Source organism: Hemicordylus capensis, chromosome 3, assembly GCF_027244095.1.
Source record: "Hemicordylus capensis ecotype Gifberg chromosome 3, rHemCap1.1.pri, whole genome shotgun sequence".
Lineage (NCBI taxonomy): Eukaryota > Metazoa > Chordata > Lepidosauria > Squamata > Cordylidae > Hemicordylus > Hemicordylus capensis.
In genome coordinates, this window is record NC_069659.1 from 209431495 (window position 1) to 209451403 (window position 19909).

Below are 19909 nucleotides of genomic sequence, written 5' to 3' on the forward strand. Positions count from 1 at the left end.
ACAAAGGCTGATATGACATACATTGAAACTATGGAAGAGGAACAAGTTAACTTCTGTGTCCAGGAGTGGACTATTTCTGTTTTATGCAGATTAGCTTATTTGTGTGTTACTGATCTCAGAAAAGTCAGTTTTCACTTCAAAATTGTTTGTCGGTCTCACAATAGTTCCTGTAGTCAGCCTATTTTTAAAGTTTGACTAGTTTGGGCTTACCTATTGCAAATAAAAGCAGATTTCAAAACAAAACAAAACAGCAACTAGTCTGTATGGAAAACTTTTGTGCTGCTCAGCTGATTTCATCAATATGTTTTCCTTTATACATTTGTTATGAACATCTGCTGTTTGTTTTTATTTAAATACAATTTTAAGATAAGGGGAAGCAGTTGGGTTAAAGGAAAGGTCTGACAGGTCTATTATCATGTCAATGAAGTCTAAAAATACCAGCTTAATAGAAAAAGCATTAAAAGGCCAATTGCTGCATTTGCTTTCTTTTTTTCTTTAAAATGCATATTTTTCTCTTCTGTTTCCTTTGTGGACGTCTTTAAAACATAAGAAACACAATCTCACAGTTGATTAATCTGACCACTCCCATAATTATGGCTAAATTTGGGTATAACATTCTCGCTCTTAGGTGCACACCATGCTGTAACTGGTACTACAGAAAATCTGATTATATTACCCTGTATTCTGTGGAGCTGTTAAGCAGAAGTCTCCTCTCTTTTGCTCTAAAACTCATCTATATGGAAAACACATTGTCTTCATTATATGCCAGTGTTGAATGAACAGGGTTGCCATAGCAACAGCCATCTGAGGCCTTGCTGATTTCAGGCCAGTGAATGGGGTAGACAAACAAAAAAAAAAGTACCTTGAAAACCAAAAGGGAACAATTGCTATTCATTCAAGCCAGGTTTAAGATCAGCAAATGTCTTTTAGCAAGAGAAAGGTAGATAAGGACATATCAGACATGACTACAGAATAATAACATAAAATCATCATCATTTTAAAAGTTTTCGTTGTAGGGGTGTAGCATCAAGCATCCTCCTTTTAAGTGTAAAATTTTAAAAGTCTGAAAAATGAACTAAGGTTTGTCTACACAAGCTTGGATAACAGCTGTGCCTTGTGAGGATCTGCAGTTACACAGGAAACTCCTTCTAACCTCAGCTTTTGCAAAGCATTGTGAACAGTTTTAGAATGAGGAAGGCATAGTTACTAACTGGCACTTATTAATGCCAACTGGAGAATTCTTCTACAGTAGCGCCCCCCACTATCCTTCTCCCGAAATAACATGTTATGAAGGAAGAGGGGATAAGCCAGGGGCATGGAAGTGCCCTACTTTTCTAACTGTAGCTGTTTTCTCCTGTGTTCCATTCAATCGTGATTAATTCTGGAGAATATTCACACAGTTTGCCCATTTGTCTGGTAGAAACACCAGCTTTTTTGCTATGGTAAACATCCTAACAACTTCCCTAGTATTTGGTAAGATATAGAAATCTGAAAATCATAGTAACTGAGATATAGATGTATATGCTAGACTTATTTGGGTTTTGGATTTTAAACGTATTCATTTTTGTCAATGAATGTAAATAAATTTAAATATCAAATTAACAGTTTCCAACTGCTAATATTCATTAATAGTAAACGAGGAGAGCTGGTCTTGTGATAGCAAGCATGAGTTCTCCTCTTTGCTAAGCAGGGTCTGCCCTGGTTTGCATTTGAATGGGAGACATGTGAGTATTGTAAGATAGTCCCCTTAGGGATGGGGCCATTCTGGAAAGAGCATCTAGGTTCCAAGTTTCCTCCCTAGCATCTCCGAGATAGGACTGAGAGAGTCTCCTGCCTGCAACCTTGGAGAAGATGCTGCCAGTCTGTGCAGACAATACTGAGCTAAATGGACCAATGGTCAGTATAAGGCAGCTTCCTATGTTCCTACTCTTTAGATTTGTTTTTCTGCCTATCTGTGGGGAAACATTCTCCATGTAACAACAACAAAAAAGTATTCATTGTTCCAGTTCTTAGGTAAAGGACATCAATTCCTGGTGGGATTAGTGCAGTTCACTTACTCAGATGGCAACAGCTGTTTGTGTGGTGAGAGAGTAGATGTGGGTTGGCTCCCCACTCCGCTCCATTACATAGATAAAATAGTGTGTATTTGTTTATTACATTTCTATAGTGCCCCAAACTTCAATCTTTGGGCAGTTTACAAATGATTTAAACAATAAAATAACAAATTAAAACAACTATAACAATTAAATGTAAGCATCAAATACTTGAATAAGATGCATTTTTAAAGAACTCCTAAAGGCTATCAAAGAGGTGAGAGCCTTGCATCTCAGCATGGAATGTGTTCCAAACTAAGGAGCAACTATTGAGAAGCTCAGCTCTAAGTAACTACCAAGTTACTAAATAATTTCCAGTTACTGAACTGGAAGCAGTTGCAGGTGGAACTTGCTTGATGATCTCTTATGTTATGACCCCTGACCATAAGCACCACCGTCTTGTTTGGATTTGGCTTCAGTTTTTTATTCCTCATGATAATATAATGTGGACACTCCATGCAAATGTCCAATGGGTACTACCTTTTCTGTGGCAGATGGGAGAGAAATGATTGTACAGATCAGAGATCCTTTTGGTTAGTTATCTACATGGAGTGTCCACATCATAGTTATATTATCTGTGTGGTGAAGGGGAGGGTGTGTATCTTCCACCATGGGAAATATAACACTCCATGGGTTAGTATGTGTCTGAGCTGAACTACTCTCTTTCATTCCAGAAGTATTCATTCTGAACCAGAATTCATCCCATGTGTTACACAAGAAAGTGGCAAGGCAAGGAGCCGGTAAGTCACTTGCACTCAAGGCTTGCCTCGCAGCACACAGTAAGCGGGATGAGGACATGATTTTAGCTTCTTTCTCCTCTCCACAAAAGCCTTTTAATTGCCAGGAATATATCCCCGAAGATTGTTACCTTCAGGGACATATTATTGGCAATGAAAAGGGCTTTTGTAGAAAGGGGAAAGCGAAAATCATGTCTTGATCTCCCTCCTCGCATGCTGTGTTGCAAACCAAGCCTTGAGTGCAACTAGTTTACCAGCTCCTTGCATGGATAGAGCTCTTTCTCCTCCCTCCTTAGTCTGTACAATATGTGGGTCATAGTGAAATTTTGCACTACATTTTTGTAGTTATTTTTACAGCATAACGAACCCATTGAGAGACTTCTAATACAGAATAAGTTGGCATGTTGGATTTTTTTGTGTTAACATCATGGCATTGAGGGCAAATTGAGCCAAATATCAGGCTAACCAGATGCTCTACCCAATGAATAATCTTATTATTACTACTACTACTACTACTACTACATTTTATACCCCTCTCTTCCTCCAAGGAGCCCAGAGTGGTGTACTACATACTTAGGTTTCTCCTCACAACAACCCTGTGAAGTAGGTTAGGCTGAGAGAGATGTGACTGGCCCAGAGTCACCCAGCAAGTATCATGGCTGAATGGGGATTTGAACTCAGGACTCCCCAGTCCTAGTCCAGCATTCTAACCACTATACCATGCTGACTCTTATAGGGTTGATTTGGATGAAACCATTCAAGAAGCTTGCGAAATAATGTGGGGAGGATCATGTGTTCCATACTACTGCTGCATAAATCATATTTAAATTGTGTGGTGAGGGGCTGTCCAGACATTTCACTCCTCACATGATTATGCAGTGGTTGGACAGGCACAACATATGCGTTTAGGTGAGTTATTTGGGTAATATTGTCTGAACCAGCTAACAGTCATCCCCATCCCATTTGAATGGTCAGATTCTTTTATACAAAATCACTAGCTGTATTGACATTATCTGGAACTTTTCAGACACTTTGGCTCTAAACATAAGTAGAGTGCACCCACTTACTATTAAATAAGCAAGCCATGTTCCCCCTACACTGCTTCAGGAATTGTACCTACCAAAATGCAGAGTAGCATCCCTATACTACTGCTCTGAATGAGCAGAAACATCCATTGTTTTGCCACTCTTTTTCCCAACTAGGATGGATGGATAAGTGGTAAATATTTACGAAGTACAAAAACGGAACATATAATTGAAGAACAGCAAAATAGTACAGGAATAATAAAATACTATCAGGATGAGAGTTCACATTGTGATATGAGAGCTTTTGAGTTACACAGAACTCTTTCCTCAGTCTCAATGTAATTAAGAGGGGATAGATTTCTGGGAGAGGGTATACAGGTGAAACTCGGAAAATTAGAATATCGTGCAAAAGTCCATTAATTTCAGTAATGCAAATTAAAAGGTGAAACTGATATATGCGACAGACGCATTACATGCAAAGCGAGATAAGTCAAGCCTTAATTTGTTATAATTGTGATGATCATGGCGTACAGCTCATGAAAACCCCAAATCCACAATCTCAGAAAATTAGAATATTACATGGAACCAAGAAGACAAGGACTGAAGAATAGAACAATATCAGACCTCTGAAAAGTATAAGCATGCATATGTATTCAGTACTTGGTTTGGGCCCCTTTTGCAGCAATTACTGCCTCAATGCGGCGTGGCATGGATGCTATCAGCCTGTGGCACTGATGAGGTATTATGGAAGACCAGGATGCTTCATTAGCGGCCTTCAGCAATTCTGCATTGTTTGGTCTCATGTCTCTCATCCTTCTCTTGGCAATGCCCCATAGATTCTCTATGGGGTCAAGTCAGGCGAGTTTGCTGGCCAATCAAGCACAGTACACTGTATACTTTTCAGAGGTCCGATATTGTTCTATTCTTCAATCCTTGTCTTCTTGGTTCCATGTAATATTCTAATTTTCTGAGATTGTGGATTTGGGGTTTTCATGAGCTGTACGCCATGATCATCACAATTATAACAAGTTAAGGCTTGACTTATCTTGCTTTGCATGTAATGCATCTGTCTCATATATCAGTTTCACCTTTTAATTTGCATTACTGAAATTAATGGACTTTTGCACGATATTCTAATTTTCCGAGTTTCACCTGTATATGTAGCTCTGTCTGGAGTCTGTTTCAGTTATAAGACAACAGTAGGAAATGTATTTGCAAATTCAGAACTATGCTGTATGCATGTGTTTGAAACATTTTTCTATAACAGTTTGGGCAGATATCCAAAACAGTTTGGGCAGATATCCATAACTGTTTACATAAAATATCAGTAGATAACAAGACCACAATAAAATGATAATCCAGTAGAATATTCACTTGTACTAAAAGTCTCAAATTTCTTCCATTGGTCTTAAATTATGATTACACTGAGACAATTATGAGCATGATCCTATGCATGTTTACTGAAAAGTAAATGCCATTAATTTCATTAGAGTTTACTCCCAGAAACTCTGATAATCTCACTTGAAATACAAAAGCCAGCAGTTATCGGATGTCTTCAATTATCAGGTTTTTTAGGTAACAACAAAACAAAGAGTTTAAAAATTGTTATTTTGCATTTGGGCTTGCCAAGCTTAACACCAGAAATTGTTTTGAATGCTATGGTTCAATCACAGAAATATAACTGCTGAGCCATGAGCAGTATGCTTTTCTTTCATTCTTAGATAACTATTACACCCATATTTATAGGATAAAAGAGCTTGGGGAGAATGGGCTAAGATCAACAAGAAAGAGAGGTCATATTTATTTATTTTATTGTTTACATTTTATATCCTGCTCTTCCTCCAAGGAGCCCAGAGCGGTGTACTACATACTTGAGCCCAGAGCGGTGTACTACATACTTCACAACAACCCTGTGAAGTAGGTTAGGCTGAGAGAGGAGTAACTGGCCCATAGTCACCCAACAAGTATCATGGCTGAATGGGGATTTGAACTCAGGTCTCCCCAGTCCTAGTCCAGCACTCTAACCACTACACCACGCTGGTAATATCAAGAAAGAGGACACACCTTCTCCATGCAGAAACACTAATGATACCCCCACCTCTAAAACCCCTTCCACCTTTTAGAAACACATTCATGTAAACATATAAAGAATGAGTACCAACCATTAGGGCTCCCTCAAATACAGAAGACATCTAGAGATGTTTGTCCCAGAAACTGGCAGCAGGGGTGGCGGTGTGTAGGATTACCAACAGTCTCTTATTTGCAGAGGCATCCTTTATTTCAGTCCAGAATTGTCTGTCCCTTACAGGACACCATTTGTACCTTATTTTCAGCTAATGGGAAGAACCTATGGTTTAGATAAAATCAGTTATTTTCACTAATAATGAAATAAAGGTGATGTTCATGAGCTTCAACTCCTTTCTCTTCTCCCTCCCTACCAGAGTACCCTGTGGTTCTGTACTCTGTAGTGGGCGGGTAGGGTTATCAACAGTCCCATACTGGGGATATTAACAGCCATCAATGACTGGCTAATGTACCATTCTCCAGTTATCAGGATCATGAAAATCATGCAAATGATGATTACTAAATAGTGCTCATGTGCGAAACCTATCATTGCTGGCTAACCACAACTCGGCCAACCATGATTATATCAATAAGCAGAGGAGAAGCAATCTAAGTTGTAGCTAGTTGAAAGTGGTTAAAACACATACAGCACTGCTACTCAGGCCCCTCATTACCCCCACATATTCTCCCTTTATGTCCCTTATTCCAACAATTGAATGTTGACAACCCTCCTGGGGTGGGGGGAAATCACACAGAGGCATGCAACAAGCCTACTGTTCAGCTTTTGCCCAGGACCTTTAGCATAACTGAGCATCCTTCCATGTGCCATTTTGGTCTTTGAAACAGACCACCACTCACCTGCTGGGAGGCAAGTGCTAATAACTTAACAATATTCCAGTGCCAACTCTTCATATCTTCCCAAGGCAGCTGTGAGCGAAGGGGAAGCCTTCCTGTAAAGATCAATGCCATTGGATGAAGCTTCTTGGGCCTGAGACTGAGAGAGAATAGAACTTGTGGGAGTATGGGATTGCCTAGAGGAGGCAAGAACTCTTGTGATTCTCTGTAAATTCTCCTCACCCCATACATCTCTTTGCCCAAGCCTGTGGGAAGAACTACATTAGTGGACTGATGGTACTCTTTAATTCCTATCCCTTTCCCTGCTGGGAGTCTGAAAGGAGAACAGTACAGCAGTAGCAAAAACAACTTTCGTTTACCCAGTGACCAGTGATTGCTAAATGACTTTTTTAATTTGCATTTTTTTTCTTTGTTGGATACCAACCAGCAGTCCATAATGGAAGGGCTTCCCCTATAGTGAAGACAAATAACTCCTTAGCAAAGGCCTTCAGAATGCGATCCACGAAGCTGAACACAGCTCAATAGTCATGTTGGTGGTCCACCAAGTCTTGATAAATCTATCCCTGTCTGCCAGGACTGCAGAAACAGGGGATGTCAAGCACACATCAATAGATGTTAGGGAGACAGTTGTTTGGCTTTGTGGAACACAATTTGTGCAGGTCTGCTTCAGAGGGACATCTAGAAGGAATAGCAAGAAATAGAAAACTAGTTAAGTACTTGGATTGGATTAGAAACATGTCTGAACTGCTCTGAATAAATATCTATGTATACAAATTAGATACTTAAGTACTGGAAATTCTTCAAGAACAGAATGTTCATCAAATGTGTGCGGCAGGTTGGTTTAAACTTTGGTAGGCCCTGTATATTTGTGGCAAAAATTGGGAAGGGTTCCTCTAGGCTTAGGCTCATTTCCCATTTTTTAATTTGATTTCTGCTGGTCAAATGCTTAACAGACAAATGTGTGTAACAAGGTTAGAGAAAAATAGGAACACTTTAAAGCCTTAAGAGCATTTTTGCTGTAGTCAGATAATGTTTTCAGTCTACCTAGGTACTCTTCCACAGTTCAGAAACCAGAGTAAAAATTTTGCTGTGTTGTATATAATTCTTTATGTAGCAATCAAAATGTGAATGTGTTTGCTGTTTTCCAATCTGGACATAACAGAATTATGTAATTGTTCCTTAGTCTTGCAAGTATACACTAATAATTCTAAGTTGCTTAGGAATTGGACAAAGAGATCCAGAGGGTTCAAAAGCAGGCCAGCGTATCAGTCATTAGTAGCTTGATAGAGACGGAGAGAAACATTATGCTTGAGGCTTGTGTCATCTCTTATCTAATGTGCCCACTCTTGACAAGAGGTTATCTAGAGAACTAAACCAGATCCCTGCATCCCACTCTGGAAGGTATCTGAGCAATTCTTTTGACTTTAGGTAGTTCTTTTTAAAAGGGGTGGGGGAAGCGTGAGCCTCTCCACTTGGTACTGCCTAGGTAAATCAGTCCATGCGATAATAACATAAACCACTTACAGTGACAGTTGGGGAGTTGGAGACAAGGTGCCTTTGTGAGAAGGAGATCAAGCTCCTCCATAATGATAGGCAAATTGTTATCTTGGGAGGCTTGTCTCAAAGATGGAATCTGTCAGGTTTTAATTAGTTTGCCTACCATATTTCATACAGTCTGTATGTATCTGAGGGTGTGGGGGAGGGAATTATAATTAGTGGACAGCCACCAGTTCTGTTGCTGCTCTCTGGCATAAACAGTGATCTAATGCTTAACGGCATTCTAATTAGTTGTAATTTTGGGAGAAATGATGCAGTCATAGAGTGCATTCAAAGACAAACTCAGGTGTAGATGCACGTCTCTTATTATATCTAACTGTTGAACTGTGAATGAAGAGTGTGATTCTTCATTAGGAACAAAAGAGAAAAACATTCAATGAGGGTGGTAATAACCAAATCACTTATTTCTGAAAAGGTTTTAATATTGTGCTTTAAAATGTGTAGTTATTATCCAGTACAACCCAGGATTGTCACTAGGGCATGAATGAAATAGAAACAGGAAGTTGACAGAGAGATGGGGGGGTGGGAGGAGAGAAGGAAGCAAAGGAGCCTTAGCTCTGTGACAGACCACACACTTTTAATACAGAGGGTCTCAGGTTTAATCCCTGTCAGCTCCCTTTAAAAGATCTCAGTTGAGCTGGGAAAGACCTTGGATCTTGGAAAGCTGCTGCAAGCTGGAGCAGACATTACTTGGCTAGGTTGTCCAATGTTCTGGCAGCTTCATGTGTTCATAATTTGTGTGCTTCATACATACTGTGTTTAACTTAAAGCTGTTCATACAGGAGAAAAGTTGGCAACATTCTGCCATAGATGAGTGTTGTACACCATCTTGCAATTCATAAAGGGCAAATGAGCAGGACATTTTATTTAAAAAACCAAAAACTTTATAGCAAGGATTACTAAAACCTTTGTTGCATATATCCTGAACAGTGTGGTTGCTACAGTCTTTAAGATTGTTCCCATGCCAGTTGGGGTCCATGTGAAGTCTTCTAGTTACATGGTTCCCCAAATAACACGATTAGCATATCATGCAAGTAATGCCAATACTATGATCAATAACCTACAGCTGCATTTTGAGGCAAGTCAAGGCCATTAAGCTGCCATTGAGGATGAGAGAATTTTAACCGAATCTGCTATTTACTTTTGACTCTGATTCACAGAATGTTATGATCTAACAATGGATGGGCAGACAACAGTTTTCTTGTCATTCTTGATCCACAACCAGGTTTGAAATGTGGAAACTTAATGGCAGATTAAAACCCGTTGTCTAAAAACAATTTTCTATTATATGCATTGACCTGTCCTGACTCTCTTTATTGGCTAGCCCTCTTTCATCTAATAGGTGCATTAATCCATCTCCTTGCTTTTGCAAAGACAGTATGATCAATGGTATATCACTGCACGTCAGCTGTGCAACATGACTGCAGCCACAAATGTGCGAGGCTAGTGGAAACCTTAAGGATTCCCATGGTCACAGTTCTTGTTTTTGAAGCATTGGAATACCTGATCAAGTAAATAAGAAGAGCCTTGCTGATCAGACCAAGGGATCCATCTAATCTAGTATCCTGTTTCCAATAGTGGCCACCAGATGCCTCTAAGAATTGTAGAAGTTCGAGACAGCTACAGTCTGAGATTAGAACAGAAGACTGGGTGGTGTAGAGGTCATTTTCTCGATATCCCTTTTGGTTATGTAATGGATAGGTTTTGTTCATGCTCTGGGTCATGGGGCAGGGAAGGAATTTTATCCCCCAGTTAGGTTGGTATTGATAATTGTGGGGGAGGAGTTGCCTGCCCTAATGTCTGTGAGGCCCTGTTTATAAATTCAGTGGTAAAGCTCATCCTGGATTATATAACTTCAGACTACAAGTGTAGAGTAGTTTAAAAAAAAAAACACTCATAAGAAGAAAAATATATGAAATTATAATTTTGTATATGCAAAGGTATTTCATGCTTAGGCAGTCTTCCTTCCTGAAATGGTACAGTCCAGGTGCAGTTATCACTTGATTCTGCTGAAATGTATAAACTGGCTCTGCCTTGGTTCGCTTCTGCAATTCTTCTCAAGTTATGTGCTCTGAAGAGCAATGTGCTTGTTCTCTCTGAGTGCTGCGTTGCATAGGCTGAATTGGCTGATAGATTATGCCCTTACCTCTTTGGGCAGGGTGTTGGACTAGTTGACCTGTGTGCCATGATATTTCCCCCATTATTCTAAGGAATTACTGCAAGGAATGAACCTCTGTGCTCCACAGGCTCTGCTAAGTTTGGCTAATAGTATTGCTTTTCTAGGGGGTGGATAATTAAGTAAAAGAAACAATAGCTTTGATTGCTCAGTGGTTAGCAATTAGCACAAAGCTAACAGCCAATATATCTCAGGCTGCCTTGGTATGAATTGTAGGCCATTTAAGAGCAGCTGTCATACAAGGACAATGCAAACATGGCAGCCAATAACTTGATGGCGAATTAAGAAGCACAAATGGGATACTGAAGATGAGGTAGGGTGGTGCATTCCTAAGAAGAGAGAAACCATTTACATGCTTGTGTTTTCCAAGCAGGCTGATAGTATAGTTTAATTTGTGGTCTTTTAATATCTTAAATTTTGTACACTGCCTAGAGATGTACATATCAAGCAGTATAGATATGATAAAACAAACAAACAAAGAGAGACTTCCACAAGTTTATTATGTGTTGTATTAACAAGTACTTTGTTGTGAACTACACCTGATTTCGCACTCTGTACATGCTCAGAGGGAAAGAGGGAAAGTCACATCATACACAAACTGAATTGGTTCTTGGAGATGGTGACCATGTAGGATCTAGATGCGCAAACAGAGAGAGAGAGACACTCAGAAAGTTCAGTTGGTTTTATTATAAAAAGTTGCTCATCAGGATAAAATAATCCACATTAAAAACATGTTTCCGATTCAAGTGTAGTGTAATGTGCCTAACTTAACTAACGTGTGTGTGTAATCAATAATTACAGCTATCTAACAATCTAACAAATCCTAAATAAAATATTTAGCAAGAAGCAGAGAAAGAAGAAGGATGGGCTTAGGAAGGGGGTGGCAGTGATTAGTAAGCAGGAGGAAAGTGGGATCCAAGGCTTGTGGAGCAGCATATTACCAGGGTCAGAGGCTTTGAGAGCGGTGGGGCTTTCAGCTGAAGGAGAGAGGCTGTGGCTGGGAACAGCAACTTGGGAGCGGTGGTCAGGCTTCTGGTGGTCAAACGGGCTGGTCAAGCAGATGGTTTGCTCAGAGCAAGGCTGAGAGTCAGAGCACCATGGCTGGGAACTCTTTTTCACTACACAGCAGAAGTCACAGACAGTTCCTGTCCATGGACAGAGTTCCTGCTTGTTGCCCCGCAGTTTAGCAGCAAACTCTGGGATGGCTCTTGAGCAAGTATGCTTGTTAGGCAAGATTGCTAGGGAGTATCATGGCTGGGGAGTCTTGACTTCTCACTGTGCAACAGAAGTAACAAACAGACAGTCTCTTCTCCCTGGAAAGAGTGCCTGCCTCTAGCCCCGCGGCTTGGGCAGCAAATCCTTGGATTGCTCATGAGCAAGTCTTGCTTGTAGGCAAAAGACTGCTAGCTCTCTCTCTGTCCAGTAAGCCTCATTCTTTATAGTTGTATCTTCCTTTGATCCCCACAGAGTCTACTCAAAATATCCTCATCCTTCCTGGGTCCCCAGAAAGGTGACAATGCTGTTACCTGCTGGACATTGTCTTTTGATTAGACAGGATATTAGCCCAGTCCAGGGAGATCTTAATCCCATCTTCTGTTAGCTGCTATCTTGAGGAGGGGACATTGCTCAAAGCAAATCTGCATCTCTGAGCTGCAAATGGGCCTCTTTTCTTGTCCCCAGATTTGGGCCTGGTCCCAGAAGGTGTTAGTAAAAGGACTAAATCTACAGGTGTTTTCCTAGAGTGGAATTTCTATAGACAGCAACTGAGTATCCCCTTTGGGCATAGCAGAGCAATCATTGACAAGGATTATCATAGACTTCTTGCAACAGGAAAGGGGAGATCATCCCCTGGCCTCTTCCACAGACATTATCTGATAGTGAGTTACATTTTAGCATATTGATAGCCCATTTCACAATCCAATGCTGGATTGCCTCTTCCTTCACAGAGCAGTAAACTGAGGCAGTCCTGAGATCTGGGTGTCAGTTCACCTTGAGTTCAGGCATTTAATTGAACTCTCATAAAATGGAATCAGACACAGGCCTGGGTTCCATATAATTCTGGGTTGGTGGCTCTGGGTTTAATGTTGGGGTCGGGGGGGTGTCCCCAACAACTTCCCTTTGGTGATCCTAAATATCTTGGCAATCAATTTCATGGGATGACCCCTGGTTCTAGTGCTATGTGTGAGAGAGCGAAATTTCTCTCTATCAACTTTCTCTACACCATGCATGATTTTATTATTTTATGCATTTCTCCCAACAGTCGTCTTTTTTTCTGAACAAAAAAGCCCCAGGTGTTGTAGCCTTTCCTCATAAGGAAGGTGCTCTAGGCCCCTGATCACCTTGGTTGCCCTCTTCTGCACTTTTTCTAGTTCTACAATATCCTTCTTTAGGTGTGGTGACCAGAATTGTCCTCAGTACTCCAAGTGTGACTGCACCATACTTTTGTATACGGGCATTATAATATTAGCAGTTTTATTCTCAACCCCCTTCCTAATGATCGCTAGTATGGAATTGGCCTTTTTCACAGCTTCCCCACATTACTTTCAACAAGCTATCCGCCATGACCCCAAGATCCCTCTCCTGGTCAGTCACCGACAGCTCAGATCCCATCAGCGTATATGTAAAGTTGGGGTTTTTTGCCCCAATATGCGTCATTTTACACTTGCCAACATTGATCTGCATTTGCCATTTTGTCGCCCACTTCCCCATTTTGGAAAGATACTTTTGGAGCTCCTCACAATCTGATTTGGATTTCACTACCCTAAATAGTTTGGTGTCATCTGCAAATTTGGCTATCTCGCTACTTACCCCAACTTCTAGATTTTTATTTTATTTTATTTTATTTAACATATTTTATATCACCCAAAACTTATGTCTTTGGGCAGTTTACATCAAAATAAAAACAGAGAAAGTAAAACATTAGTAAAAGCAAAAACAAAAGGTTTAAAACATTACAACAATTAAAAAAAAAATAATATTTTAAAACAGCATTAAAACCATTAAAACAATATTAATTAAAAGCTTGGATGAACAGATGCGTCTTTAAAGACTTTTAAAAAGCTGCCAGAGATGGGGAGGCTCTTATTTGACAAGGGACCGCATTCCAAAGCCTCAGGGCAGCAGTGGAGAAGGCCCGTCCCTGAGTAGCCACTAGACGTGCTGGTGGCAAATGCAGATGGACCTCTCCTGATGGTCTCAATGGGCCTTTGTTTAGGGCCTTATAGGTTATAACCAACACCTTGCATTTTGACCGGAAACATATCGGCAGCCAGTGTAGCTTCTTCAGTATGGGAGTAATACAGGTGAAACTTGAAAAACTAGAATATCGTGCAAAAGTCCATTAATTTCAGTAATGCAAATTAAAAGGTGAAACTGATATATGAGACAGACGCATTACATGCAAAGTGAGATAAGTCAAGCCTTAATTTGTTATAATTGTGATGATCATGGTGTACAGCTCATGAAAACCCCAAATCCACAATCCCAGAAAATTAGTTAGGGACTCTGTTGAGCAGCGGGGCAGTCGGTACACCAACAGAAGTCCCAGTCTATCCCTGGTCCCCAGACTTAAGTACACTTTAACAGGGATCCTGGTCAGGGAAAGGTTATTCTTATAGACCACAGCCACTCCACCTCCATGCCCACGGTCCTTCACATGCTCAACAGAATACCCTTGTGGGAGAAGCTGGGACCACACTGGGCCCCCAGCCTCCCCCAGCCAGGTCTCTCTAGTACATACCAGGTCAGTGCTTTCATCCAGAATCAAATAATGGATGGTTTCTGATTTGTTCTGGACTGACCTGGCATTACAAAGGAGCAAGGTGAAGTTCCAAGGTTGGTTGGCACTGATCCCCAAGGTCAAAGAGCCGGCAGGACAGCCAAAAGGTGAAACAGCTATTAAGTTTCCAAGACCCCTTCCCTGTAATGGCCCAATGATCTGCCAACGTTACTACTTCTTTCCCCACCATCTCCCAAATGGCCGCCCCATGATCAGTGGATACGCTCCTTGTCTCCCCATCTGCAGATAAGCCCAAACACATTTATAAACAGAATTAAAACAAAATCACCCAGGACTAATTAAAACTGAAGCCACATTAAATACCCACTCACATGTGAATTCTGGGTCAGGAAACCTGGCCCTCACCCTCACTGTCCCCCAAAGTGGCTCCCCCAAAGGGGCGTCCCCTTTGGTGTCATCCCTTTGGTGTCAACCCTGCTGGTGGTGGGCCCGCCGCCACAAGCAGTGACCCTTTGTAGGTCCAGAGATGACCACTCTGGTTAGGGATGGGCCCGGACTGGTCTGGAGGCCATTGAAAAGGCCTCCGGACCGGTCCGGACCTGGGTGGTTCGGATTGGGGGTGGGGGTCGCTTTAAGAGCGGCGGGAGGGTTTACTTACCCCTTCCACCGCTTTCCGCTGTGGCACCATAATTTGTAGAGTAATTGGGGCGGCAGGATACCTCCCTGCCGCCCCTTCCCCGCTGCAGCTCTGCAAAGCTCCCAGTAATGCTTTGCGTGCGTGCACGTCAGTGACGTGAAGAGCGCGCACAATGTGTGTGCACGCAAAGCATTACTGGGAGTTTTGCAGAGCCACAGCGGGGAAGGGGCGGCAGGGAGGTATCCTGCCACCCCAATTACTCTACAAATTACAGCGCCACAGCGGAAAGTGGCGGGAGGGGTAAGTAAACCCTTCCGCCGCTCTTAAAGCGACCCCCCACCCCAGTGCTGGACCACAGTGTGGCGGTTCCGTGCACACCCCTAACCCTGGTCAGATGGAAAGCAGGGACTGTTGAGTCACTCCTGGGCCCTGATCCTGCAAAGCAGCCACTGCCAGAGGCCACGGTCCCACAGGTCAGGCAGGGGGCTGGAAGATGGTCTTACCCTCTCCCTCTCCTGCAGGCAGGTATTCAACAGGAGCAACAGCAACAGACAGCCAACATCAGTCTCTCACCCTGGGGGTGTTGTGAACTACACCTGGTTTCGCACTCTGTACATGCTCAGAGGGAAAGAGGGAAAGTCACATCATACACAAACAGAACTGGTTCTTGGAGATGGTGACCATGTAGGATCTGGGCGCACAAACAGAGATAGAGAGAGAGACACTCAGAAAGTTCAATGGGCTTTATTATAAAAAGTTGCTCATCAGGATGAAATAAAAACATGTTTCCGATTCAAGGTGTAGTGTAATGTGCCTAACTAACATATGTGTGTGCAATCAGTAATTACAGCTATCTAACAATTTAACAAATCCTAAATAATACATTTAGAGAAAAGCAGAGAAAGAAGGAGGAAGGGGGGGGCTTAGGAAGGGGGGTAGCAGTGACTAGTAAGGAGGAGGAAAGTAGGCATCCAAGGCTTGTGAAGGCAGCATATTACCAGGTTCAGAAGCTTGAGAACGGTGGATCTTTCAGCTGAAGGAGAGAAGCTTTTGGCTGGAGACAGGAGCTCTTGGATCAATCATGCAGTTTGCTCAGAGCAAGGCTGAGAGTCAGAGCACCATGGCTGGGGAAGTCTTGACTTCTCACTGCGCAGTGGAGGTCACAGACAGTTCCTGTCCATGGACAGAGTTCCTGCCACTAGCCCCGTGGCTTGGGCAGCAAACTCTTGGATTACTCATGAGCAAGTCTTGCTTGTAGGCAGAAGATTGTGTGTAGGCACAAGACTGCTAGTTCTCTGTCCAGTAAGCCTTATTCTTTATAGTTATATCTTCCTTTGATCTCCCATCATCTTTCCTGGGTTCCAAAAGGTGACAACTTGCTGCTACCTTCTGGAGAATGTCTTTTAATTATTCAGGATATTAGCCCAGTCCAGGGAGATCTTAATCCCATCTTCTGTTAGCTGCTATCTTGAGGAGGGGACATTGCCCAAGGCAAATCTGCCTCTCTAAGCTGCAAATGGGCATCTTCTCTTGTCCCCAGGTCTGGGCCTGGTCCCAAAAGGTGTTAAAAGTCAGGAGTTAGTAAGAGAATTAGTTCTATTTGTGTGAGACAGCAATTACATTATTTCTTGTGTACCTCTATCTAGTGTGTAATTATAACAAGAGAATATTCAAAGTAACATTAAAAAGGTGGGGGGGTACATGTGTGAGGTAAGTTAATCAACACATTTGACTAAGGCAGAAGCATCCTGTAAGTGAGGTAAGGGGATTACTGAACAGCAGGTTAATTTCAGCAGTGTGAGACTGGTAATTAAGCCTGACCCATTGTGTCTCTTGTGAGTTCCACAAACACTGATAACCAGTGCTAGATTACCCCTGCCTTTACAATTCATTTACCAGGCGTTACCCAGGCAGATCTGGGTGTCCATTCACCCTGAGTCCAGGCATTAATTCCTGTCTTAATAAAATGGAACCAGACACAGGCCTGAATTCCACATACTTCTGGGTTGGTAGCTTTAAGTCTAAGGCTGGGGTACATGTGCCCGTATATGTGCCCCAACAGGGGCTGTCTGGGAAGCAGGTGGTCTCTCCCTCTGCTGCAGGGCACCATTCCAGTTACAGATCCCTGGGAGACTCCACTACATTCTTCCCTCCATTGTGAAAACTCTCTATTGATACCTATCCTCTGTTTCCTGTGCTTCAAACAGTTACCAATCCACATGTACTTGTCCCCTAATCTCATGGCTGCTAATTTTTTTCAAGAGTCTTTGATGAGGAACTTTGTTGAAAGCTTTTTGGAAGTCCAGGTAAACCGTGTCAGCTGGATCCACATATCTGTTGACAAACAGCTGGAGGGCCATTTGCCCACCCATGAGCTAGAGCAAGCCTGCTCAACTTAGCCCCTGCAGCTGTTTTTGAACCACAACTCCCATGATCCCCAGCCACAGTGGCAAATAGTGGGATCATGGGAGCTGTAGGTCAGCATCTGCAGGAGGGCCGAAGTTGAGCAGCCCTGAGCTAGAGAGAGTTTGGCAAAGGCAACTAGAGATAGTGTAGGCTGTCTGAGAGCCTACAATATCTGCTTGTAACAATGGGGGCTCTCCTATAGGAGGAAACGAACTGGGACAGCTACTTATAGGTGGTAGACCTGGATTGTGGTAGGCAAGTGCTACCAAACTTAGGAAGGAGCAGGAGCAACCTATTCCATTGGAACTCAGCCAATCAAGCTACTGTTCTTTATCATACCTGGTTGCTTAACTTGAGGAGGGGTGGGTTGGGAGGAATGAAGGCAGGTAGACTGGCCCTGCAAGGTAATTTTAGATTGCCATTTTCACATCAGATTTTAATAATGTGTTCCCACAATTTACCTTTCAAGAAAAATTACATTTCCCCCCTTGAAGCCATAAGAGGTGGAGATATTTCATACTTTGTTTTGTTCTTGGATTTTGTATAGAATTTGTTGTTGCATTTTTATACTGCTTTTCTGCCTTGACAAAGGCACCCAAATCAGTTTACAATTTTAAAAAACAAACCAACAAGATTTACAAAGTATTGTTATCTCAGGCCCTTGATGGTCTTGTCGAGAGCTGAGGAAAAGAGCTCCTAGACCTGGGCACCTCCTTTCTTGTCCTCCTCTCAGGACACACAGGTCTTCCAGTACTCTTGGGAAGGTGGGGGAGAGGGGCTGCCCCAACAGTCCTCATCGGCCAGTGCTGGTCTCTATGGGAGCCGGCGTTATGTTGGCCTAACCATGCTTATTGTATGTGCTTCTGGTGATACTCTTATATACTGCTCAGTGCAATCAACTTTACTAGAGTGCCTGATCACCTGTGAAGAGGTGAGGTTGCTTGGTAAAATATACTTCTGGGCCCCAGACCATTATCTGGAGAATGGAGTTGTGAATATAAAAATTGGCCACCCTGGCTTAGTCAATAAGGCCAAGTTGCCTGTGTGTTAATCCTTGAACTATGTATCAAGTTTGAAAACAAACTGGATTAATTAATCTGTCATAAACAAGGAAACAGATTTGAGAACATGCTATTACAAATTCAAGACAGGAATCATTAACAAAAACCTTATTGGGATTAATAATGAGTTACAATGTGTGTTGTGCAAGGTTTCTTCATCTGCAAGATGTTAAGCAAAGGTGGAAAACATATAAGGGAGAAAATAATCTTTTAGGGGTATAGTGGTAAGCCCTGTCTGCAGTTTAGACCTTAGTATTTAGGTGAGCCCTGTCTAAAGATGTAAGTTTCTGGCGGTATAAAAATATGTAGGTAGAAATAAATAAATAAATAAATAAGAGGATGGATGAAGCCCCTTCCGGGCTAATTTGGTAAAGACAAAGACTTATGAAAAAGATCTCAAATAGTGATGCACTGGAGTGTCTCCCTTGGAAAATATAAAGTTCATGGTTATCAGAATTTGTCTGTGGCACTAACTAGGACTCTCAATCTCCTTGGAATGGACCAAAACAATTAATAATAGTAACTACCTGGGCTGGGCGCAGAGCATTTGCAGCTCTAGTTTGCCACCACTGCCGTTTTCTCCCCGTCCGGCCTCCACCGCCTTCTCCTGCCTACCCTGTCGTTTTCTCTGTCGGCCAGCTGGCCAGCCTGCCACCACTGTTCACCACCATCTATTTACCTCACTGGGCTCCTGGCTTGGCTGCCGCCACCACCATTTTCTTCCCTCCTGCCTGTCCCTGTCACTATCTGGCAGCTGCTTGCGAACTCTCGTGAGAGCTGCCATGCATGGGATTAGCGACGGGTACACCTAAGAGAAATATATAGAGAGATAATTACAAAAATACTGTGCATTGTCCCTTCTTGACTTTTTTCCTCCCTTAACAGGCCTAAATAGTGGCCTTTTGTCTTTATTTTTTAACTGATGTGATAGTTTTAGCACTCCAGTTGTGGAATTACTAATTTGCTTATTTACTTCTGCTTGGAACAGATAAACAGCTTTCCTTTCTTTTGTGTTGAAGCTTTAATCAGCATATCTAGGTTCTCTCGAGGGTGCGGGGTGGGAGAAAAACTGCCATGTGGTGGTGGTGGATGCACCTTCCATGCTTGAAGTCTAAGGCTCAGTCACTCAGGTAGCAGGGTGGCGAAAGACCTCTTTCTCTGGAGACATGCTACTTAACTCTTCTCCTTGCAGCCCCTCCTCCTCAAAACCAAAGGTTAGCTGTGTCATGGAGGAGAGGAGGTTGTAGAGGGAAAGTGGTGTGCGTGATGGCAGTGACAGGAAGGTTAAGCTTATTATAATAAGTGTTGACCAGGTCCTTTCAGTGGTGCCCCACATTTGTGGAATGCTTTCCTTAATTAAGTTTGCCACAATCTGATGCTAGACATTTCTAGTAAGCACACAATTATATTTTTATGCATCAGTCTGAGGTGCCCTTTTGTTGCCGTCTGTTTCTTTTAATGCATGCTTAGAAAGCTATGCCATCTTATAATATTTTTTAAAAAATGTGTTAGGATTATATTGTTTTTATAATGTGCTTAATTTTGTAAGCTGCCTTGCA

General features: G+C 42.2%; 1 protein-coding gene across 23 annotated transcripts in view; it reads left to right on the top strand.

Annotated features, from left to right (window-relative positions):
* Nucleotides 1-19909, top strand: part of ZMIZ1 (zinc finger MIZ-type containing 1) — a 640668-nt gene that overhangs the window by 334663 nt on the left and 286096 nt on the right. The gene's annotated exons all lie outside the window — the stretch shown is intronic.